General features: G+C 40.2%; 1 pseudogene; it reads left to right on the top strand.

The window, feature by feature from the left end:
• Window positions 1–24,437, top strand: part of LOC145130142 (secreted RxLR effector protein 161 pseudogene) — a 30,098-nt pseudogene extending 5,661 nt beyond the window's left edge.
• Window positions 24,438–25,554: the final 1,117 nt, after the last annotated feature.

The following is a 25,554-nucleotide window of genomic DNA, read 5'->3' as shown; positions in this document are numbered from 1 at the left end:
TTAGCAATGTTAATTATAGAAAACAAAAGTTTCAATTTGCAAAATGTGCTTTGCAAGGTTTGGAAAGTTGTTTTGCTATAATTAAGGGAGAGGAAATTATACTTCATTTCAATTCTAAAAGCTTAGATTGAGATTTTAATCATATTTAGTCAAGGATATATATATATATATATATATATATATATATATATATATATATATATATATATATATATATATGAATTTTATGTTGGAATGGTTCAACTTAAGGAAATTCTATATATATTGCGTTCTCAAAATTCGATTATGATTACGGCATACCTCTTCATAGTTGAATTATGAAAACATGGTAAATAAAAAATATTGTATCAAAAGAATGGTCTAGGATCATGTCTTTATGTGAGACATCATGAATCGTGTCCCATATGCTTCGGATATAGGATCGATTGCATGTGCTATAATATCTGTTCTAAATTCTTCCAAATGCCCAGGGCATTAAGAGGGAAAAGTACTAGAACTGGATATGACTAAAGTGATTAAGAAATTGTTGAGGACAATTTGAGGTGTTACAAAAGTTTGGTTGCTCATGGACAGTTGGAAGTATGGTGTAAATTCTTGGAAAGGACCATATTGACATATTCTGAAAAGAGGCAACTCTTGTTCAGAAGTGATAGTCAAAATGGGAATGTGGAAATGTCTCCATAGGTGGAAGTTATTCAATCTGTGTAAGATTAGAAAACTTAATGCAAGAAGGATGTTCAAAGGAATGTACTTTGAATATGAGACTTCGTTTCCATGGAATATATCTCCATTGGAGTACTCTGTAATGACTGTTGTGTAACAACGAAAATTTTCAAACAATTTTTCATTTTTAAAACATAATTCATTCATAACAAAACCCATTGTATCACATAATATCTCAATGAACAACCCCAGAATCTCAAGTACATAATTCTTCATCAGTGTGTACAGACCATGCCGGCGCCTTCCCGCGATCCTTGCTAGTACCTGAAACACATAACACAACAACTGTAAGCATAAATGCTTAGTGAGTTCCCCAAGATACCACATACAACACATATGCCTTTCCAGGCCATAACTCTGTAGGATCTTCCGATCCATGTGTCTCAGGGGACTTTCGTCCCGAATCCCGGTAGACCTTCCGGTCCTACCCGTATCGACCTTCCAGTCCGTAACCTCTTGACCTTCCGGTCCATATCATCTTGACCTTCCGGTCCTTATCATACATAACATACATAACACATACATATCACATAACAACATACAGCTCATACATCTCATAGCATATAAGACCTTCCGGTCACACATAGGTACCCTTCTAGGTACAGTATAGTGAGAAGACCCACCTCAATGAAGTCGGATAAACTCTCGTGCTCAACGTCCTGACCTAGCCGCCTCCTATTATTCAAAGAACATCCCCGATCAATATTCTCTCATAGACTCATCTCTAAAGATTGGGTAGAAGGCCATTCTAACCCTCTCTGAACTCTCTTGAATCAGTCTTGACCAGAATCCTAAAGTCAACGAAAGTCAACGGTCAAACTTTGACCCGACTCGTCGAGTGCACACGGGCGACTCGACGAGTCCATGCGGGTCCTCTAAATCCTTCTAGCCTCTCTTGTCTCGTCGAGTCATCCTTCCACTCGACGGGTTCCTCCTGTCACGAATCGCGGGGCAACCCCGAATCGACTCGTCGAGTCCACTTATGGACTCGGCGAGTTGCTTCCATGTTCATACTCAAATGACCTTCTAAGGTCAGATCTGCTTCTCTAATCTATAGATCTGACCTTCCCAAGCATGATAATCGCGTAAAGGTTCGAACTTTAGGCCCATGCATCACACTATCACCTCTATATGCCAAAACAACCCTTAATATGATAACCTAAGCCCCAAACTCATAAAGGACTGCATAAAGCTGGAGAATAGGGACTCTCTGGACCTCTCAAGGTCCAGATCTGATGATATTGACACAAGGGGACATCACATACACTAGATCTCTTACCAAATAGTAGAGAAAAAGCCCTAGATTCATGAAATCTATTACTCAATGAAAATGGACATGAATCCTTACCTCCCACAGCAGCTCTGCACCAAATGATGGAAGATTTGAGTCCCACAAGACTGCCTAGCTCGAAATCCTCCCTTCCCTTTGCTAAAACACACTCAAGATTGATGGATTAGCCTTCCCCTTGCACCACAAACGATCTCTCTGCTCTCTAGGGTTTCTCAGGGGTGAAGTGGCCGCAAATGGAGGCCATAAAGGCCTTTAAATAGGGCACAGACCCCGAGAATTAGGTTTTCAATCCACAGTGCGGACTCGTCGAGTCCACCCTTTCCGACTCGTCGAGTCCGTTCATTAATCCAGTCAGCAATCGCGTCCTACTCGACGAGTCTACGCCTCAACTCGTCGAGTCCCTCTCTTTTACTCATAAATACATAAAACTTGGAAATCCGGATGTTACAATTCTCCCCCACTTGAAATATATTTCGCCCTCGAAATCGCTCCTCACCCACATAGATGAAAACCAAACACTCGAAAAGCACCACTGAGAGGTTCTCACACCAAAACGATATCCTTCCCCATGAATACCTGGATCCGACCAGGAACTCCAAATTTGGAACAAAACCGGCCCCTCTGTTGCTAAAATACCCCTTCCTGACCTTCCCAGAATCGGGAAACTCTAGTGGCCTGGCTTGCCGCCAGACCCTCCACTCACGCTATCACCATGATATTCGCTCTTTGAACATCAAACCCTGATAACTCACTGCTCCTCTGATTCTCACAAAACAAAATCCGACAATCGGCTAGCGATCGCTCATACCAACGTACCAAAACAGTCTGAATCACGCCCCAAGGAACGAAAGGGTTTACATCCCACCAGGGCTCATCCACTGAACAACTAACAGAATCCATCCGAACAATAAACTTTCAACATCCTGTTCTCTGACACAAGAGAATCATGTTCGCTCAGAAGTCCTCAGACATCTAAAATCATAAGCCTCGGCTGCATCCCTCGTATCCCTTTTTAACACTGAGTACCAGATCTGATCTCGACCCCACAGTTGAACCTCCAGGGTCATCCGTTGAATTATCCCAACCGTCTCCATGGTTTCCTTCTTACTATAACCACATCGGCCCAAGGTGACACACGAATAACGAAGTTCGCTTAACCCTAAGCGAATGCTACCTCCCCAACTGGAGATCGACTCAACCCCGACCTCTGTCATCTGTTACTCATCGTTCCATGCAACTTGCGGTACCTCCCGTACCCAAGTACTGACCCACACAGGTCTAAGACATCATATGACAAACAATACTCCTCAACATGGAACCCACCTCAGAGTCCAGAACCTCATCTCGCCTATCCAAAGCACCACCAGAGCCAAACTCAAACTCGGGAGTTTGGTCCGACCCAGAGTTGGAACCACTCGTCCCAACGAAGCACTCAACTCAGAACTCATTTCCTGCACCCCATGCGTACCTCACTTATCCCATTCTTTCGGATTGCAATGACCACACCTTACTCAGAACATAATGATCCCCTAACATTTGGGGAGACCCCGATCTCGCCCCTGGTCCGACCACCAGGTTCCCAAAAAGTCACCAATCAGGGCCACCCCATGTCGCACCCCCAAACCAGAGCGGCGGAAACGTTCGGGGGCGGAGGACTTAAGGTAAGTATCACAACACATGCATCATAGCAATCAAAGTACAAACAACCATTGTATTTAAAAAGTATAAATATTTACATATGTTCAATCATTGTATATTGAACCAAAATATAGTTATACAAAAGAAGATATAACTTAACAAAGCTCCATCTTCTCAAAAGCTCGGGGAGTACCTGTGTATTATTTCCCTGAGAATACAAGTAATTTGAAAAGAGAGTATCAACATAAAGTTGAGTGAGTGCATAAATGTTTATGTTTGAAAGAGTATCTCTATATCTTCTATATGTAAACTGTTCCAGAAAATCCTATATTTTCTGTTTGTATATGAAAAGTAGTTTTATTCCCATAAAGCCGTTCTCTGTGTATTAATGTTTTGTATTTGTATTACTTATGAAAACTTGTAACTGAGAGTGTGCCTGGCTCCACCAGCTGTTGTTGAAAACTATATTAAATCTTTGTATTTTGTATTCTGTAAACTAGTACTTTGAAGGTGTACTTTCGTTTAATTATTTATACACTAACGTATTGTTAATATCTTTTTAATGAGTTATTATAACCATACTATGACTGATGGCCTGAAACAAACGCTTTTTGGGCGTTTAAACTGGTGATAACAATTGCCACTCATCTAACTGTACCTAGCAGCCTGAGTGCGGGGTTGTCAATCCCGATATAGATCTACACACACTTGTTTCGATCCCCGACTGCAGATTCTGGTTATAATGTCAGGACTTTTCTATGTTGTCTAAAATGAATTAAACAACCTGAATCTAGTGTCTCATAAAAAGCATATAAACGTTACATGTATATTAGTTTGAAAACTCAATCATTCTGAAATAATGATTACCAGTATATTCTTTGAATCAAAACCCAATCATTTTGAAATAATGATTGATAGTATGTCCTTGAATTAGTATTTCCAAACATGTATTTGATAAGTGTAAACCTTGATTAGTTCTGTATCAAAACCCTAGTTTCTTGTGTATTCTAATATACTTGTATCATGAATTATTGTTCTATGTATAAATTATACTTATTATAATTTATATGTACTCTCTGATTGTGTATTTAACCATGTTTGCATGTAATCCCTTGCTCAGCATGTTACAAAGGTAGTTAAACTGATGAAATAACTATTATATTTATATACATATACAATTTTATATATAAGTAAAATTTAAACGACACTCGGACAAGTAACCGGTACTTTAAGCCCACATCCAAACAAGGAAAAGGACCCAGAATGAGTTATCAGTCCTAAGCCTTTTAAATCTTATATATATATATATATATATATATATATATATATATATATATATATATATATATACAAATATGAATTTTTGGGAAAAAAATATAAGATTATAAAAGAGTTTGATGTTTTGAGTATTTTTAGATAATTTAATGTTATTTTATCATGATTTGAATCATGATTTTATAACACAAAGTTCTTGTGTTATGCTTGTATTCCCCCCCTCCCCCCCCCCCCCCCCCCTTAAAACAGTAGAAATTATGAAAATACGGGGGTATGAACTCACTTGATAGAGGATGAACCGGACAGAGTTTTGTTTCACGAAAAGGAGTTTATTTGTCGAGAAACCGGCTCAAATTCGGTCCACTCAGCGGCTGCCACGTGTCACTTGCGAAATTGCCCGGTTTTGCTATTTTTCTTTATTTTTGTGCCAAAACTTGCGAAAATCATAACTTTCGCATACGAGCTCCGTTTTTGGCGTTCTTTATATGTACGCGTAGGTAAAGTTATACTCTACGACTTTCGTTTAGACTTTGTCGGCTAATTTTGAATTTATTTTTAATATTATTATTTTAAACAGACCAGGACGGGAATCCGTTAAAAATTCATAACTTCTTCATCCGACGTCCGTTTTCGTCTGTCTTTTTACCGTTGTACTACTACAGACGAGACCTTCAATTCTCGTTTAGGTTGTGTCGGCTAAAAATCGCTCGATCTTTCTTTCGAGTTTTTAGTTGTACACTGTTATACTTAAACTTAGAAAAATCATAACTTCCTTATACGAAGTCAGATTTTTCCGTTCTTTTTATGAAAGTTCTCGGTTTAACATAAACTACAACTTTCATTTAGATTGTTAAGGCTAAAAAGCCTTTTATAGAAAATTCAGTTTTTACACTGAACAGTGTTTTGTCGGTTTTGTCGCAGATTTTCGATTAGTCATAACTTCTTCGTTACAACTCGGATTTTAGTGTTCTTTATGTTTTTGGAAACCTTGTTACAATCTCTATCACTTGGTTCATCCCAATCGAGATTGCTAAATAATTTATTTTTGAGGGTCAATTATGTAAATAGGCACATTATGCTAAAATTTCTCTTTATTATTATAAAAAGAACTACACATTGACCTAAACTATTACATAGGTTTGAAATTACGATTTGTTACATTATCCCCCCGTTAGAGAGAATTTCGTCCCGAAATTAGTATTTCAGGTAGACTAGGGAAAAAGATGTGGATACTTCTGTTTCATTTGATCCTCCCGCTCCCAAGCGAATTCAGGTCCCCGTTTTGCATTCCAGCGAACCTTCACTATCGGGATACGGCTTTGTTTGGTTTTCTTAACTTCCCTGTCTAGAATCTCTACGGGTTCTTCCACAAAGTTGAGGCTCTCGTTTAACTCGATTTCCTCGAGTGGGATCACAAGAGTCTCATCAGATAAACACTTTTTCAAGTTTCAAACGTGGAAGGTAGGATGAATGTTATTTAGTTCTTGGGGTAGTCGAAGTTTGTAAGCTACAGGACCAATTCTAGCAAGAATTTCGAAGGGTCCTATGTACCTTGGACTCAATTTGTCACGCTTTCCAAAGCGTATCATGCCCTTCCAGGGTGAGACCTTTAACAAGACACGGTCACCAACCTGGAATTCCAAGGGTTTTCTTCGTTTGTCAGCGTAGCTTTTCTGTCTATCTATGGAAGCTTTAAGTCGCTCCCGAATTTGTATGATTTTCTCGGTGGTTTCTCGAATGATTTCCGGACCAGTGAGAGCATTGTCAGGTGTTTGACCTCTAGCTAGCTGCGTGTCACCCACTTCAGCCCAACACAGAGGGGATCTGCACTTGCGGCCATAGAGGGCTTCGAATGGAGCAGCTTTAATGCTAGTGTGATAACTATTGTTATAAGAGAATTCAACAAGGGGTAAGTGAATATCCCATTCTTTTCCAAAGTCTATCACGCAAGCTCGCAACATGTCTTCTAGTGTTTGAATCGTCCTCTCACTTTGTCCGTCGGTTTGAGGATGGTAGGCTGTACTCATGTCCAGCCTAGTTCCCAAAGAGTTTTGTAAAGACTGCCAGAAACGAGAGGTGAATCTACTATCTCGGTCTGAAATAATAGATATTGGTACACCATGCAGTCTAACAATATCCCTGAGGTAAGTTCGGGTTAGTTTCTCCATCTTGTCGGTTTCTTTCATTGGCAAGAAGTGTGCGGATTTGGTTAATCTGTCGACGATTACCCAAATAGTATCATAACCACCCGAAGTCTTGGGTAATTTGGTTATGAAATCCATTGTAATCCGCTCCCACTTCCATTCAGGGATTTCAGGTTGTTGTAATAAACCTGAAGGTTTTTGGTATTTTACCTTAACTTTGGCACAAGTAAGAGACTTGGCCACAAAGGTAGCGATTTTGGCCTTCATGTTAGGACACCAATATAGTTTCTTAAGGTCCAGATACATCTTGTCTGAACCTGGATGAATGGAGTATTGGGTTTTGTGTGCTTCATTCATAACCACGTCTCTGTAACCACCGAGCTTTGGTGTCCAGATCAGGTTCATGAAATAATAAACTCCATTATCCCTGACTTCGAAGTTTTTATCCATTCCTATCAGGGTTTCACCTGCCACGTTTTCGGGTTTCAAGGCTTCTAGTTGAGCATCTTTGATTTGTGTGGAGAGATGTGAATGGATTGTCATGGTCAACGACTTTACTCGGCGTCCCGAATATTCTTTTCTGCTAAGGGCATCAGCTACTACGTTTGCTTTACCAGGGTGATAAAGAATTTCACATTCGTAGTCGTTCAGTAGCTCCACCCATCGTCGTTGTCTCATGTTCAGCTCTTTCTGATTGAATATATGCTGGAGACTTTTATGGTCCGTGAATATTGTGCATTTCGTGCCATATAGGTAATGTCTCCAAATCTTCAGAGCAAACACCACCGCTCCTAGTTCAAGGTCGTGTGTTGTATAGTTGACTTCATGCGTCTTAAGTTGTCGTGAGGCGTAGGAAATAACCTTTCCTCTTTGCATAAGTACACACCCAAGCCCTTGATTTGAAGCATCGCAGTACACTACAAATTCTTCTGTCCCTTCGGGTAGGGACAAGATCGGTGCACTGCATAAGGCTAGTTTGAGCGTTTGAAATGCTGCTTCTTGCTTCTCCTCCCAACTGAAAGTTACACCTTTTTACGTTAGGGTGGTAAGTGGTTTAGCGATTCGGGAGAAATTTTGGATAAACCTGCGATAGTAGCCAGCAATACCTAAGAATTGTCGGATTTCTGTAGGAGTTGTGGGTGCTGGCCAGTTTTCAATTGCTTTGATTTTGGAAGGGTCCACGTGTATTCCTTCTGAACTGACCACGTGACCTAGGAATTCAACCTTCCTAATCCAAAACTCGCACTTTGAAAACTTCGCATAAAGTTTTTCGGTCCTAAGGGTTTGTAATATTTGACGAAGATGTTGGCCATGTTCTTCTTTGCTTCTTGAATAGACAATGATGTCGTCGATGAAGACTATGACGAATTTGTCCAGGAATGGACGACACACTCTGTTCATTAGATCCATGAACACAGAAGGTGCATTCGTCAACCCGAATGGCATCATAATAAACTCGTAATGACCATAACGAGTTCTAAATGCGGTCTTGGGAACGTCTTCCTCCAAAATTCGTAATTGGTGATACCCTGATCTTAAGTCTATCTTCGAGAAGTAGCTCGCACCTTGAAGTTGGTCGAACAGATCGTCAATGCGAGGTAGAGGGTATCGGTTCTTGATGGTAAGTTTATTCAGCTCGCGGTAGTCTATGCACATGCGGAATGATCCATCCTTCTTCTTCACGAACAACACCGGTGCTCCCCAAGGTGAGAAGCTTGGTCTTATGAAACCTTTGTTAAGGAGTTCGTTAAGCTGGCTGGATAATTCTTGCATTTCAGAAGGTGCAAGACGATAGGGGGATTTGGCTACGGGGGTAGCTCCAGGGATTAAGTCGATTCGGAATTCGACTTGTCGTTCGGGAGGTACTCCTGGAAGATCTTCGGGAAAAATATCGGGAAAGTTGCAGACCTCTAGAATGCTCGCGATATCTTTCACTTCTTTCTTTTTGTCTACTACGTGAGCTAAGAAAGCACAGTATTCCTTGCGAAGATATTTATGTGCTTTGATGCAAGAAATGATCTGAAGCACAATATTCCTTGCGAAGATATTTATGTGCTTTGATGCAAGAAATGATCTGAAGGTTTGCTCCGGGTTTGTCGCCATAGATAATAAGAGTTTCTTTAGTTGGTAAGTTGAAACGAACAGCTCTTTCATAACATAGGATGTCGGCATGGTTGGGGCACAACCAATCCATTCCTATTATGATGTCAAAACTTTTGATAGAGACCGGCATAAGGTCTATTGGAAAAGATAAGTCATTCAAGGTAAGGATGCATCCTATGTATATATCATTGGTGGATTCAGATTTCCTGTTAGCCATTTCTACTGTAAATGTTTCATTGAGTGGTTGGGAGTTTTGATTTAGTAGGTGTTTAAAATTATGGCTCACGAAGCTCCTCTCAGCACCACAATCAAATAGAATGCATGCATAAGTATTATTGAGAAGGAACGTACCCGTGACCACAGCAGGGTCTGCCACTGCTTCTTCATGACCCATGGCTAGTATTCTCCCAACTCCACCGGCATTTCTAGCTTTTGGGCAATCCTTCATGAAGTGCCCCACATCATCGCATTGGTAGCATGCTCGGCCTACTCCAGCGGCAGGTGCTTGGTTAAGTGGTTGGGGTGGCATTTTACAGAATCGGGCAGTATGCCCTTTCCTGTTGCAGTTACGGCACTGTAGGTCTCGGCAATTTCCATTGTGGTGAAAATTGCACTTGTTGCATTTAGGGAGGGTACCAGCATAGGGGTATGTTGGTGCAAAGTTATTGGAGACAGCAGCAGGTACGGTAGCGGGTATGGTAGAAGGTACAGTAGTAGCATGGACTGCCACTACTTGTTGCTTCTTTGCAGGTTCCAGAGGAGATTTGCCCTTCCTCTTGTTCCAAACCCTCTTGTTGTTGTTGTTGTTGTTGTTGTTGTTGTTGTTCTCCTTGGGTTGTTCTGGAGGAGAAACCACAGAGTTTTGACGGGCTCCGTGGTCGATAAGTGATTGTGCCAGTTCTTTGGCACTGTCAAAAGTAATAGGCTTTGAAGCTAAAACACTTGACTGAATTTGAGGCGACATACCCCAAATATATCTCTCAATCTTCTTGCTCTCTATAGGAACCATATCCGGACAAAGAACTGCCAGATCACAGAACCTACTGGTATAGGTTGATATGTCAGAACCAACCATTGTAAGAGTCCATAGTTCTTGCTCCAGTTTCTGTATCTCCCCTCGCGGGCAGTATTCTCGCATTAACATGGCTTTTAGGCTCTCCCAGCTGATGGAGTTAGCCACAACTAGAGTAAGTGACTTAATGTGGCCATTCCACCACGTTAGAGCCTTATCAGAAAAAGTACAGGCAGCAAATTTAGCTTTGCTACCCTCAGGACAGGAGCAAATTTCAAAGATTGCTTCCGTCTTTTCTATCCACTGCCTTAGTGCCATAACTCCCCCACTCCCATTAAAGGTCCTGGGTTTGGCATTAGAGAAATCCTTATAAGTGTATTCTCGCGAATGCCCATGACTTTCGCCATGGTTAGAAGGATGTGCACCGACTCCCGACCCACTAACACCAGGAGTATGAACGTGAGACATGGCAGCCGCTACAGCCGCCGTGACTGCCACTTGAAACATAGCGGGGTCGAATTGAGGAGGTGGTGGTGGGGGTGGCGTCGGTGCTTCATTGGTGTTGACACGTCTTGGATTTCTACGAGGAGGCACCTCTTGCTATAAAAGTCAAATGGATAAAAAGATAGTGAGATATCAAGAATGAATATGAATTTGATATCTCTGACTAAACACTTAATTCAACATGAATCTTTCAAAGAATTGGAAATATAAATCCATTGCAAGTACAACTTGCAACAGGATGATATGAAATTGAATGGTTATTTTTCAAAGAATATTAATGTACATGTCGACTGTATTGGTATATTAAGTGTATAAGGTCCAGAAAACTTGACCTTTAAGCAGGATTATAATATACCCAACATTGAGAAAGTGTCGACATCAAACCGACCTACCGAAAATAACATTTCCACGGTCGTAGTGAAAGCATGAAAAATAACACTGGAACGTTTATGTGATACAAAACTTTGGAATAAGATGATTATGAAAACTGTAATAACTCTTGTTGAAGTAAAGTGCTTATCGTTTTATTGATACTTGATTTGTACATAAATTAGAAAGTAGTATACACATTCGATATAGAAAGTAGAAAGTAGAAGTAGTGCGAGCACTACTTGTGACGAGTTCTACGACGATTGCTAGGTTCCGCTTCGTCTTGCGCACTCCAGCGCCTTTCTTGGGCAGCTTGATGCTCCCTTAGTTCTCTGATCTCTGATTCAGCAGCATTAAGTTGCCTTTGAAGGGTTTCAGTATGGTGCTGGGTGTCATCTTGCATCTCGTCAAGACGAAGGATATCTGCAGTGTTAGCCTGCGCAGCCGCATTCAACTCTAGGATTCGATTGATCGACATCCTTGATTGATCGAACTGCCGGGCTATTCGGTTTACTATAACTGGAAGAGCTCTGTCAGCGGTTCCTCCTCTAGATACGTTATAGAAACCTCGTGCCATTCCGTACGGAGGGCGTTGGCCGTCTTGTCGACTCCAATGGTTTATGTATTGGCCCCACTCGGGTATTGGTTGTGCTTCCTCTTGCCTCTGGGGACGCTCCCCAGGGTTGCAGACTTGTGGCTCTGTATCCGTACCACTTGACTCGCTGTCCTCAAAGGGTTCTTCGTCTGAGTCTGTGATCCAGCCTGCATTCTGTGGATTGTAGGGGTCTCCCGGTAAATTGGGTGCAGCCATAGGTTTTGTATTAGAAATAAGATTAGTAAAATACTCTCCATAGTATCTTTGTATTCTGTTCTATAGTTCTTCTGAATATGTATGGTAAGTTTTAGACATGTCTCAACACTACTATCACTCCCAAACACATGTTTGTCATATCTCAAATCAATATAGTTGATCAGGCTATATTAATTCCAGATATGATTACATAACTGCTCAGGTTTGACTATAGTGCTCAACATCCAAACACTTTTAAGTTCTTATGATTGTGATATTGTACTTGTAAGTATGAGTGTGCTCTTATGACTGTGATACTTTACTTGTGAGTGTTAGTATACTTCTTATAAAAATACTTAAATCTTTAAAAGTATACTTGTAGTCAGAGCTCCTTGCCCCGATGTATTTATAGTTTGTATATCTTTTATTGATTGATATACTGAGTTCACCATAAACAAAGCTCTGATACCAATCTGTCGCACCCCCAAACCAGAACGGCGGAAACGTTCGGGGGCGGAGGACTTAAGGTAAGTATCACAACACATGCATCATAGTAATCAAAGTACAAACAACCATTGTATTTAAAAAGTAAAAATATTTACATGTGTTCAATCATTGTATATTGAACCAAAATATAGTTATACAAAAGAAGATATGACTCAACAAAGCTCCATCTTCTCAAAAGCTCGGGGAGTACCTGTGTATTATTTCCCTGAGAATACAAGTAATTTGAAAAGAGAGTATCAACATAAAGTTGAGTGAGTGCATAAATGTTTATGTTTGAAAGAGTATCTATGTATCTTGTATATGTAAACTGTCCAGAAAATCCTATATTTTCTGTTTGTATATGAAAAGTAGTTTTATTTCCATAAAGCCGTTCTCTGTGTATTAATGTTTTGTATTTGTATTACTTATGAAAACTTGTAACTGAGAGTGTGCCTGGCTCCACCAGCTATTGTTGAAAACTATATTGAATCTTTGTATTTTGTATTCTGTAAACTAGTACTTTGAAGGTGTACTTTCGTTTAATTATTTATACACTAACGTATTGTTAATATCTTTTTAATGAGTTATTATAACCATACTATGACTGATGGCCTGAAACAAACGCTTTGTGGGCGTTTAAACTGGTGATAACAATTGCCACTCATCTAACTGTAGCTAGCAGCCTGAGTGCGGGGTTGTGAATCCCGATATAGATCTACACACACTTGTTTCCATCCCCGGCTGGAGATTCTGGTTATAATGTCAGGACTTTTCTATGTTGTCTAAAATGAATTAAACAACCTGAATCTAGTGTCTCATAAAAAGCATATAAACGTTACATGTATATTAGTTTGAAAACTCAATCATTATGAAATAATGATTGACAGTATATTCTTTGAATCAAAACCCAATCATTCTGAAATAATGATTGACAGTATGTCCTTGAATTAGTATTTCAAAACATGTATTTGATAAGTGTAAATCTTGATTTGTTCTGTATCAAAACCCTAGTTTCTTGTGTATTCTAGTATACTTGTATCATGAATTATTGTTCTATGTATAAATTATACCTATTATAATTTATATGTACTCTCTGATTGTGTATTTAACCATGTTTGCATGTAATCCCTTGCTCAACATGTTACAAAGGTAGTTAAACTGATGAAATAACTATTATATTTATATACATATACAATTTTATATATAAGTAAAATTTAAACGACACTCGGACAAGTAACCGGTACTTTAAGCCCACATCCAAACAAGGAAAAGGACCCAGAATGAGTTATCAGTCCTAAGCCTTTTAAATCTTATATATATATATATATATATATATATATATATATATATATATATATATATATATATATATATATATATATATACAAATATGAATTTTTGGGGAAAAATATAAGATTATAAAAGAGTTTGATGTTTTGAGTATTTTTAGATAATTTAATGTTATTTTATCATGATTTGAATCATGATTTTATAACACAAAGTTCTTGTGTTATGCTTGTATTCCCCCCCCCCCCCTTAAAACAGTAGAAATTATGAAAATACGGGGGTATGAACTCACTTGATAGAGGGTGAACCGGACAGAGTTTTGTTTCACGAAAAGGAGTTTATTTGTCGAGAAACCGGCTCAAATTGGGCAGAGTTTCGACAGGAGAGAGGTTACTTCTCGGGAATCTCGGGGCTTCGAGGCTTGCTTAGGGTTCGAGACTTGATACCGGGGCTTTAGGGGTTGTATATGAGCTTATGGGAGTGGAGAATGTGAAAAATGAAAATTGGGGTGAAAAAGTGTAAAATTTCGGAAGCCCTCGCATGCATATATATAGTCCGAAGGTTCGGACCCGGAGCTATGCGAAGCTGATACGCGTTGGACAGGTGGCTTACTACGGACCGAAGGCTCGCAAGGTGCTAGGCTCGGATTGGACCAACCCTCGGTCCAATGGGAAGGAGACACGTATGCGAAGGAGGTGTCCGAGGTGCTGTCCGGGGTGTCTCCGGGGTGTCTTCATGCGAAGCTATTGGCTTCTAAGTGGACCTCGGCTGCGATCCAATCAGGAGGTGCCACGCATGGCTTCGGTCCACTCAGCGGCTGCCACGTGTCACTTGCGAAATTGCCGGTTTTGCTATTTTTCTTTATTTTTGTGCCAAAACTTGCGAAAATCATAACTTTCGCATACGAGCTCCGTTTTTGGCGTTCTTTATATGCACGCGTAGGTAAAATTATACTCTACGACTTTCGTTTAGACTTCGTCGGCTAATTTTGAATTTATTTTTAATATTATTATTTTAAACAGACCGGGACGGGAATCCGTTAAAAATTCATAACTTCTTCATCCGACGTCCGTTTTCGTCTGTCTTTTTACCGTTGTACTACTACAGACGAGACCTTCAATTCTCGTTTAGGTTGTGTCGGCTAAAAATCACTCGATCTTTCTTTCGAGTTTTTAGCTGTACACTGCTATACTGAAACTTAGAAAAATCATAACTTCCTTATACGAAGTCAGATTTTTCCGTTCTTTTTATGAAAGTTCTCGGTTTAACATGAACTACAACTTTCATTTAGATTGTTAAGGCTAAAAAGCCTTTTATCGAAAATTCAGTTTTTACACTGAACAGTGTTTTGTCGGTTTTGTCGTGGATTTTCGATTAGACATAACTTCTTCGTTATAACTCGGATTTTAGTGTTCTTTATGTTTTTGGAAACCTTGTTACAATCTCTATCAATTGATTCATCCCAATCGAGATTGCTAAATAATTTATTTTTGAGGGTCAATTATGTAAATATGCACATTATGCTAAAATTTCTCTTTATTATTATAAAAAGAACTGCACATTGACCTAAACTATTACATAGGTTTGAAATTACAATTTGTTACACCCCATGCCTAAAACTCTATGCGCCATGCTCTGATCAAAGAGTACTTTATCATAACAACTTCTCGCTAACTAGTGTGTACTACGTCTTCCCGTAGCACCACATCAACCTCTCACTGACTGGTGAGTACTACGGCTTCCCGCAGTATCACCACAACCTCTAACTGACTGGTGAGTACTACGGCTTCTCGCAGTATCACCACAACCTCTCACTAGTGAGTACTACGGCTTCCCGTAGCATCACAACAACCTCTGACTAGTGAGTACTACGGCTTCCCGTAGCATCACAACAACCTCTGACTAGTGAGTACTACGGCTTCCCATAGCATCACAACAACCTCTGACTAGTGAGTACTACGGCTTCCCGTAGCATCACAACAACCTCTGACTAGTGAGTACTATGGCTTCCCGTAGCATCACAACAACCTCTGACTAGTGAGTACTACAGCTTCCCGTAGCATCACAACAACCTCTGACTAGTGAGTACTACGGCTTCCCGTAGCATCGCAACAACCTCTGACTAGTGAGTACTGCGGCTTCCTGTAGCATCACAACAACCTCTGACTGACTCACACACTCCGCGGAACAATCATATATAGGTGCATGCACTTACCCAAATTATGCATGCAGAAATCGCCATTAAAGAAAACACCCATCTCTGCTGCAATCCATATTCTTGGACAATCTCACTTTCTGACATTAACCGAAAGGACTCCCACTGGAATCATAGATGCTTGACCTACCACCTGCCATCTCCACTCAAGACTCAAAATCATTCGAAATCCAATGCATTAAATTCGGATACCTCGATACACCACCATAGAAACTCACGAAATCTCGTCTCACCCACTGATCTTCCTGTTCCACAACTTGGAATTGGTTGTCTAATCAACATCTGCCCTTCCCAAGCTGACTAACAGCCCCATCCTTGAACCAGAATTTCTCAACCGTCGAACTCACCCTACGAGCCAACCATCTCGAATTCACCCTTTTGACCTCGAAGAATTTCCGTTCACCCCAAGGTCTCCGACCAACGGCCAATTGCCGTGAAGACACTCATCCTTTTCAGACATAACACATGCATTATCTCGCTCTGCACCTCGTCTCAATCACCCATAACCATGGGCTCATGAGTTCGTACTGCCGATCTATCCGTATCCAGATCTTTAACCATTCTCGATCGAATCTCTAATCCCCTTAATAAAATACCCGGTTCTCCCCCACTTAGGGTTCGAACCAACCCCAATCGGCGTACCAGCAACCTATCACACCGACTGTTTCCACCAGAAATCACCGCACCTACTCTTGGAAGGTGCTACGCAATGCTCGATGATCTCCCGACAGAGATCGAGCAGCTCCAGATGCCCCGAAACTCGGATGAGATCCTCAGAACTTTCCACCATGACTGCCTCTAGTCATTCAGAGTCTCACACCATTCCATCACCGGACCTCCCAACTGTCCAGTATTAGCCCTGACTCTTAGTCTGGAAGTAATGATCCACCGTACTCCTCATCATCGACTCCTCGACTAACGTTCCATCACGTCACTTATCATAAGAGCAGAAACCATATTTCCGCCCCTAACACTCATCAAAGACAATAAGGGTCACCGCCCTGATATACTCCTCTTGATCGTCCGACGTTGCAGCTAACACATGCCCTACTATACTCAAATAGGGTGTATCCTGGTCCTTGACCATCTCAGTCCCCACTGACGACATGTTCAAGTTATATCTTTACCTCGCGGCAGACCTACTGCCATAAACTCTGGTTGGAGATCACCATCCGTGCAATCCCACATGGCTCACCCCCAAACTCAAAAACCGAAATCTCATCACCTCTTACGTCTCCCCCAGGAAACGGAAATAACACTACTCGGGTCTCAGAAAGTGACCTCTCCACTATCGGACGGTCGCCCAGCCCAGACCGTATTCTCTCGTAATGCACCATCCCTACTCATCCCTGAGTCTTGTGACTCCAACTGGCATAACACCCACAATCCCTCGGAGCTCACTCGATTTCCCTTTTCAAGGGATGCTCCACTAAAACTTGTTCATCAAGGCCTTCTGGCCCCATACTCATTCACCTCTGATCCCAGTCTAGACAATCCCCACGGAATAACCGGTAAAAACCAAAAATACTAACCGCCTCACGTTCATGGTACTCAAACCATGTGGCCACCTCTCGATCTGTTATGAATCATGGTACCTGCACCATGTTATCTCCTCTTAATCTTTTATGAATCATGGTACTCGAACCATGTTCCCTCTTCTCATTCCACCTCACATCATGGCACTCGAACCATGACATCACCTCTCGACCTGCTACAACTCATGGGACTCGACCCATGACATCACTTCTCAATCTGCTACTTATCATGGTACTCGAACCATAACATCACTTCTCAATGCTCAAATACCAGCTCATGCGTGCCTGCTCAGACGACACGTGCTCAGGGCAAAACCACGCCCCCTCGTGAAACATCCGTGTAATCACAGTCACGGACTCTGTCCCCTGCTTGAGGGACGAGAACTCCTGTGCCAACCGTTCCCGCTCCAACGGGGGACCATACTCGTCTCTGAACATGGTGGTGAACCTCTCCCAGGTCACCTCCGAAGTCTCTTGTAAGAGTGAAGTTCGCCGCCACGAACTTCCACCAGTCCTTCGCCCCCAAGCGAAACTGGTTCAGTGCAAACCGAACCCTCAGATGCTCCGGACACAACAGGTGTAGAAGCATCCCTCGATATCAGAAATCCATCTCATTGCAGCAATCGGATCCTGCGTCCCATCAACTCCGGTGGCTTCGTGTTGCTGAACTCCCGGAACAGCATCGAGTCACCCCCCCTGAGGTCTAGCAGCGGCCACAGCTGCAGTAGCTGCAGCAGCCGCAACCTCAGTAACCGCTGCGTATCTCTCGTCGAACATCTCAAACAAGGTCTTGATAGACCTAAACATCCCCGGTATCTCTGTGCGGATAGCCGCAGCCCCTTCGTCGTGGATCATCTGCAAAGCTCCTCGTCACTCACGCCACTAGTCTCTGGTCTGTGGCGTGTCCCAACCATGATGTCTCCGAAATACAACATAAAAATTCAGAGACTCACTCGAGTGTACTTGCACTCGATAACTCAGCCCTACTTGTTCCTTAGTACCCTAAGGATTCTTACTTGGACTGCGCACTGATCCGGTGTTTTCAGTAGTACGGGCCCAATACTACCTTCCACACCGCATCAGCATTCATTCCAAGTCCTCCTCCTAGGATCCCAAACCACAAGTACTTTATATCTCGCTAAGCATAGGCTACCCTTCGGTAGACTTCTCATAAGCTCCTCACTGCTACCTACTCACTCTCGAAGCATCTCATAGCAGCAGTAATCTCCTAGGCTAAGGCATCACAAATCAGGCCACTCTAGTCCTAATATGAATACCTAGCCTACTCTAGCATGCATGACATATCATATCATATCTCATAACACATAATGTAAGGGTATTTTGGGAAATCACCGTTCGGGCGCTGGCTGATCGTACACACTGCTCCGTTCTGCCTTTCTCAAAATCTTTTACTCTTTTAGAAAAATTGTTTCTTTTCTGAAAATTTTTACTCAAATCCTCAGTTTGAGTTCAGATACGCCCGAAGGTGCATCCGAATCCCTCAAACCAAGGCTCTGATACCAACTTGTAACAACGTAAATTTTCAAACAATTTTTCATTTTTAAAACATAATTCATTCATAACAAAACCCATTGTATCACATAATATCTCAATGAACAACCTCAGAATCTCAAGTACATAATTCTTCATCAGTGTGTACAGACCATGTTGGCGCCTTCCCTCGATCCTCGCTAGTACCTGAAACACATAACACAACAACTGTAAGCATAAATGCTTAGTGAGTTCCCCAAGATACCACATACAACACATACGCCTTTCCAGGCCATAACTCTGTAGGATCTTTCGATCCATGGGTCCTAGGGGACTTCCGTCCCGAATCCCGGTAGACCTTCCGGTCCTACCCGTATCAACCTTCCGGTCCGTAACCTCTTGACCTTCCGGTCCATATCATCTTGACCTTCCGGTCCTTATCATACATAACATACATAACACATACATATCACATAACAACATACAACTCATACATCTCATAGCATATAAGACCTTCCGGTCACACATAGGTACCCTTCTAGGTACAGTATAGTGAGAAGACCCACCACAATGAAGTCGGATAAACTCTCGTGCTCAACGTCCTCACCTAGCCTCCTCCTATTATTCAAAGAACATCCCTGATCAATATTCTCTCATAGACTCATCTCTAAAGATTGGGTAGAAGGCCATTCTACCCCTCTCTGAACTCTCTTGAATCAGTCTTGACCAGAACCCTAAAGTCAACAAAAGTCAACGGTCAAACTTTGACCCGACTCGTCGAGTGCACACGGGCGACTCGGCGAGTCCATGCGGGTCCTCTGAATCCTTCTAGCCTCTCTTGGCTCGTCGAGTCATCCTTCCACTCGACGGGTTCATCCTGTCACGAATCGTAGGGCAACCCCGACTCGACTCGTCGAGTCCACTTATGGACTCGGCGAGTTGCTTCCATGTTCATACTCAAATGACCTTCTAAGGTCAGATCTGCTTCTCTAATCTATAGATCTGACCTTCCCAAGCATGATAATCGCGTAAAGGTTCGAACTTTAGGCCCATACATCACACTATCACCTGTATATGCCAAAACAACCCTTAATATGATAACCTAAGCCCCAAACTCATAAAGGACTGCATAAAGCTGGAGAATAGGGACTCTCTGGACCTCTCAAGGTCCAGATTTGATGATATTGACACAAGGGGACATCACATACACTAGATCTCTTACTAAAAAGAAGAGAAAAAGCCCTAGATTCATGAAATCTATTACTCAATGAAAATGGACATGAATCCTTACCTCCCACAGCAGCTCTGCACCAAATGATGGAAGATTTGAGTCCCACAAGACTGCCTAGCTTGAAATCCTCCCTTCCCTTTGCTAAAACACACTCAAGAATGATGGATTAGCCTTCCCCTTGCACCACAAACGATCTCTCTGCTCTCTAGGGTTTCTCAGGGGTGAAGTGGCCGCAAATGGAGGCCATAAAGGCCTTTAAATAGGGCACAGACCCCGAGAATTAGGGTTTCAATCCACAGCGTGGACTCGTCGAGTCCACCCTTTCCGACTCGTCGAGTCCGTTCATTAATCCAGTCAGCAATCGCGTCCTACTCGACGAGTCTACGCCTCAACTCGTCGAGTCCCTCTCTTTTACACATAAATAAATGATCAAACATAAAACTTGGAAATCCGGATGTTACATGTTGTCAAGTCTTTGTGACTTTGTACATAGTCATTACAAGAGGATCAATGCATTTGAGTTTAGAATCTAACAGATTTCGGTAAATGACAGGAATTTAGAATTCTTACATTTACGATAAGGATTTGGGAATGTGAAATGAGAATCATTGAATTTATTTTCAATTGATCTATTCCACAAAGTAAGGATCATAGACAAACATAGTGTGCATACTTGGTGTATGGTATAACTATTGTTTGGACAAACATAGTGTGCATGCTTGGAGCATGGCATGACTATTGTTTTAATTCAAGTATTAAGTTGATTATATGAAACATTATGCAATGAATAATGTGTAATCAATATGGTGATAAATAAAAGGTGTTCTATTTATATTCATAAGTTCTGAGACCATATTGGATTTGGTTACTCTTGTGTTTCACTTTGCATGTTTTGACTTCCAGAATAACTAGGTCGTTCTTTCCGATTGACTAAGTTATTCAAACCATCCACAGTCGATAATACGTTGGAAGTAGGTATTAAGGCAAGACTGTCATGAATTGGGTTTGTAGATGTCTAAGGTGTTGGACATAGCAAGAGTTGCTACAACATTAATGAGTGCTCCAGGAATGAGATTCGAGTATTGGATTAAACCCACGCTCATTGGAATCACTTCATTGATTTTATCACGAGTGAATCATGAGACGATAATATCTTATATTCTTCAAATCTAGAGATATGAGTTGTTGACTATGAGTTGGTTATACATTGATTGTATGAAAACGCATTGGTAACTCGATGTTATAAAACGTGCCTTTGGGTATGATTCAACAAGTAGTAGAACAAGCATATGAGTCGAAGTTTATCCATTCCTTTTACCCTTGGAGCGATAAAAGCGATATATGTGGGCCCCTCGATGATTTAGTGATGAAACCCCTAAGTGCTTGGCCAAGCTTGGACTGATTTGATTTGTTCAATTAGTCAGTCATCATAAATCGGAAATCGGGAAACAAAAAATGGACAGAGAGAATGATTATAATCCATGTCTTAGTCCATATGATATCTAGAATGGAGGAATATATGATCCCTTATCTAATGGACAAGTCATTGACTAGGTCAGAGTTCGACAACGGCTTTAAGAGCTACGATTGCAAGTCGGGTTTTGGAGTCATACGCAATAATAGTTTTAGACTTATCCAAGTGGGAGACTGTTGGATTAGTGTCTAAGTCCATAACTATAATTGGTATGTACTTGACCCGATTTGGCATGGTCCATTTGGGTTGCATGTCATCGGAACAATTGGATAGACAAAATGAGAAAAAAAGATACTTATGATTTATATTAATATATTATAAGTTCTAATATATTAATATGGAATCATATTATTTAATTAGTATTGATCAAGAATTAATTGAGAATTAATTTAGTGATCAAAAAGGAACTAATTAAATATGGACTCTTATATATATATATATATATATATATATATATATATATATATATATATATATATATATATAGGATGGGCCAAGTTCATTTAGGTTGGGCTAAGCCTTCATAGATAGTCCATGGAGTGTTTAACCCATGGATCCTATGGAAATGAAAGGTCATGGGTATTAGGGTTTACATGAATGTAACCCTAATCCTCCACACTATATAAATAGGTCTCTAGTTCATGAAATGACACTAGTGTGTGTACACAAGAGGGCAAAACTGATTTTGGTGCTAGTATCCTTATTCTCAAGTTATTCCAAGGGTTCTTGGTGTTGTGTGAACCATTTGAGGTGCAACACTTGGGGCACAAAGCTCTTAAAGGTTCTAGACCACAAGCTCCATCAAAAGGTATGTCATTCTACTAGATTCTTGTATTGTATATACTTCTTATTATGCTAGTTAGGATGAAACCTTGGAATATTGAATATTTGCATGTATAATAGAGAAAACATAGATCCAAGGTTTATAGAGTTGCATGTAGACCATAGGAGTGTTAGAATGCTCAAAACCCTTCATTAAAACCCATCAATGAATAAGTTATTGCGAAGGAAAACCCAACCTAGTTGACTGGAGATCCCAAGATCTAGGTTTAATGGGACAACCTACTTGCATATAACATATATGGATCACTGTGGGGGTCAACCCTAACCCATTCCTATAAATAACAGTGATGCAGGTTAAGCTTATAGTAGTTGATGATAAGTTGGAAATCATCAAGCTTTAGCTTTTAATGATTATGATATAATCACCTATGTGAGAGAGAAGTGGGGTCGCTTCAAAGGGAATTGAATGGGCAAGTTCCTAAGAGCTCTTACAGAACTAGGCAAGTGTCCACGACCACAACAGACATATCAATGAGAACCTAACTAGGTCAGGGATAATCATGTGAGACATGTATTGATTATTTACACAAATGGCAGAACAGTTCAAGAACATCGAGGCTACTGGTCTGCTAGTAAAATAAATTTGTATCTTAAGGGAAGGTTCAAAGGGTCAAACCTACATATCATGTGCATGATTCAACTGCTGGATTTTACCTAAAGCAGCTTGGAATTGCGGATGTTGAAGCAATTTTCATTCATGTGGGGGATTATTGGAAAATTAATTTTATTAATTTCCAAAAATGGATTTTCTCCATTTTTGAGCACAAATTTTGGACTCTAAATATAATGAAAATGAACTATTGATTATATATACTTGTTCTCCTCTGTGATATATTCGTTTCGATATATAACACGTCCAAAACAAATTAAAAATGAATGAGAAATTACTTGTCAAAGTACGACAATTGGAAGAGAAAAATAAAAGAGTTAAGTGGGTTTTAAACTCATCCCACATTGGTGGGAGAATGAAAAGAAAATTGGTTTATAACTACAAAGACTAGCTACCTTTGTAAGACTTATAAGAACCAAGGCACTCTCTTGTGCACGCACGCAGGGGGGTGCAAATGCGAGCGAAATTCGGCTTCGGGCCACTGAACTTGTGTGCGAGCGCGCGTCCTGCGGGCACGAATGCACCACCGGTCGACCAGAAAAGTTCAAGGACCTTTTTGCAAATATTTCCTTTTGGTTAACAGTCATAAAACCGAATTAAGAACTATTAATCATAGATTTCGGTTTTTATTTCTTGATTAATTGTCTTATTTAATTATGACACTTACGATTTTGTTTTAATTACATAAGTTACATTGGGTAGTATAAATGCAATGCCTATGTGAATGATTAGATACACCAAATGAAACGAAATCACTCTCTTCCTCTCTTATGCTTCTGCTTCATCTTTTCTCTCTTGCTTCAACCAAGGCATCATCCGGGCCAAGTGAGGGTTCGGGCAATCTAGAAGAATTGCTTTTTGTTGTATCCTGGGAAACAAACACCCATATAGGGCGAATTTGTTTTAAGGAAACTGTGTTAAACACAAGCCTCAATCAATACTTTTAGGGTTTTATTCTTTCATACAATTTTTGGTTTATATTTTCCAAACAAAAATTACATAAAAAATCAATGCTCCATAAAACAATATATCTTAAGCATCAAAGCATAATGATTAATCAGTGATTACTTTGACCTCATCATCAGAAATTTTATCAATAGTCGTTGCATGCAATCCAATTATTATTGAGAATTCAACACATATTGAGGGGGAGGATTTACATTCAAGTCAACAACAAGATAATGCTCCGGTTGAGGGGGTGCAACCATTTTATAATGTTGTTGTTGTTGAGGGGAGTCAAACATATCAATCTCTCGTGTAAACTTCAAGGGGGAGCCAAATTATTATGTTCAAAATGATGCAGATTTTGATATTAATGATTATATTTCTATTGTAGAAGAATTCTCTAATGCAGAAGAAATTTCTGAAGATGATGATTTGGATTTTGATCCTTCGTATCCACCATTAGAGATATAGATAGTAAATCATCCAAAGGAGCAGGTTATTGGTAATCTTTCCTATGGTGTATTAACATGTGCTCAATTACGAGGAAGAAATGAAATTTTAAATGCTCAACATGAATTTTGCATGTTCAATGTTTTTTTTTATAAAATTGAACCTAAAGTTGTCAAAACATCCTTAGAATATCCATATAGGGCTACATCAATGCAATCTGAATTAGCTGCATTTGAAAGAAACAAAATGTGGAGGTTAATTCCTACACCTAAAAACGTTTTGGTTGTTAGATTAATATGGGTTTTTAGAAATAAAGTTGATAAAGAAGGAAATGTGGTATGAAACAAAGCTAGGCTTGTGGTCAAAATGTAATGTTAACAAGAGGGAATCAATAATGATGAAACATTTGCTCCTGTTGCAAGACTCGAAACATTTGGAATATTTCTTGCTTATGCTGCTCATAAGAATTTGGATGTTTACCAAATGGATATAAAATGTGCATTTTTAAACGGTGAACTCGTAGAAATTGCTTATGTTTAACAACCAATCATGATTGGTTCCTTGTTATACTTAACAGCTAGTAAGCATGTTATTATGTTTGTTATTTGTAAGTTGTAACTGTGCAAGGTATCAAGAAAATCCAAAGGAACCACATCTCTTACTTGTCAATAACATTTTTCGATATCTTTATCGTACTCCTACACTTGGAATCTGGTATGCAACAAATAATGGATTTTTCATTCAAGCATATTTTGATGTTCATTTGGGAGGATGTCAATTGGATTGAAAAAGCACAACAGGAGGTTGTCTATCTCTCGATGGAAGCAAGAGAAAATATGGGAAGAATTCAATTAAAAGAATTAAGATTTGGTAAAATGTGTACTAAAAGAATTAAATGAATTCAAAGAGTTTTCAAAAGATTTTAGGGATACATTCATTGGTCATGGGATAAACGTTGGGTACGGAAATATAATAGTTGATAAATGTTGGGTACGGAAATATGAAATTAAATACATTTTGGTAAAAATATAAGGGGGCTATCGGAAAAATCCTTTGCTGAAAAACTTGAATTAGTAAATGACTACAAAGGACTACTACCGTCAGTAAGTTAACGGGTATCGTTACAAGGTGTCTATTA

This window comes from Lactuca virosa, chromosome 8, assembly GCF_052849685.1.
Source record: "Lactuca virosa cultivar CGN04683 chromosome 8, Lactuca_virosa_CGN04683_v6, whole genome shotgun sequence".
Classification (NCBI taxonomy): Eukaryota; Viridiplantae; Streptophyta; class Magnoliopsida; order Asterales; family Asteraceae; genus Lactuca; species Lactuca virosa.
Note: the sequence above shows the minus strand (reverse complement) of the source record. Positions and strands in the feature narration are given on the sequence as shown.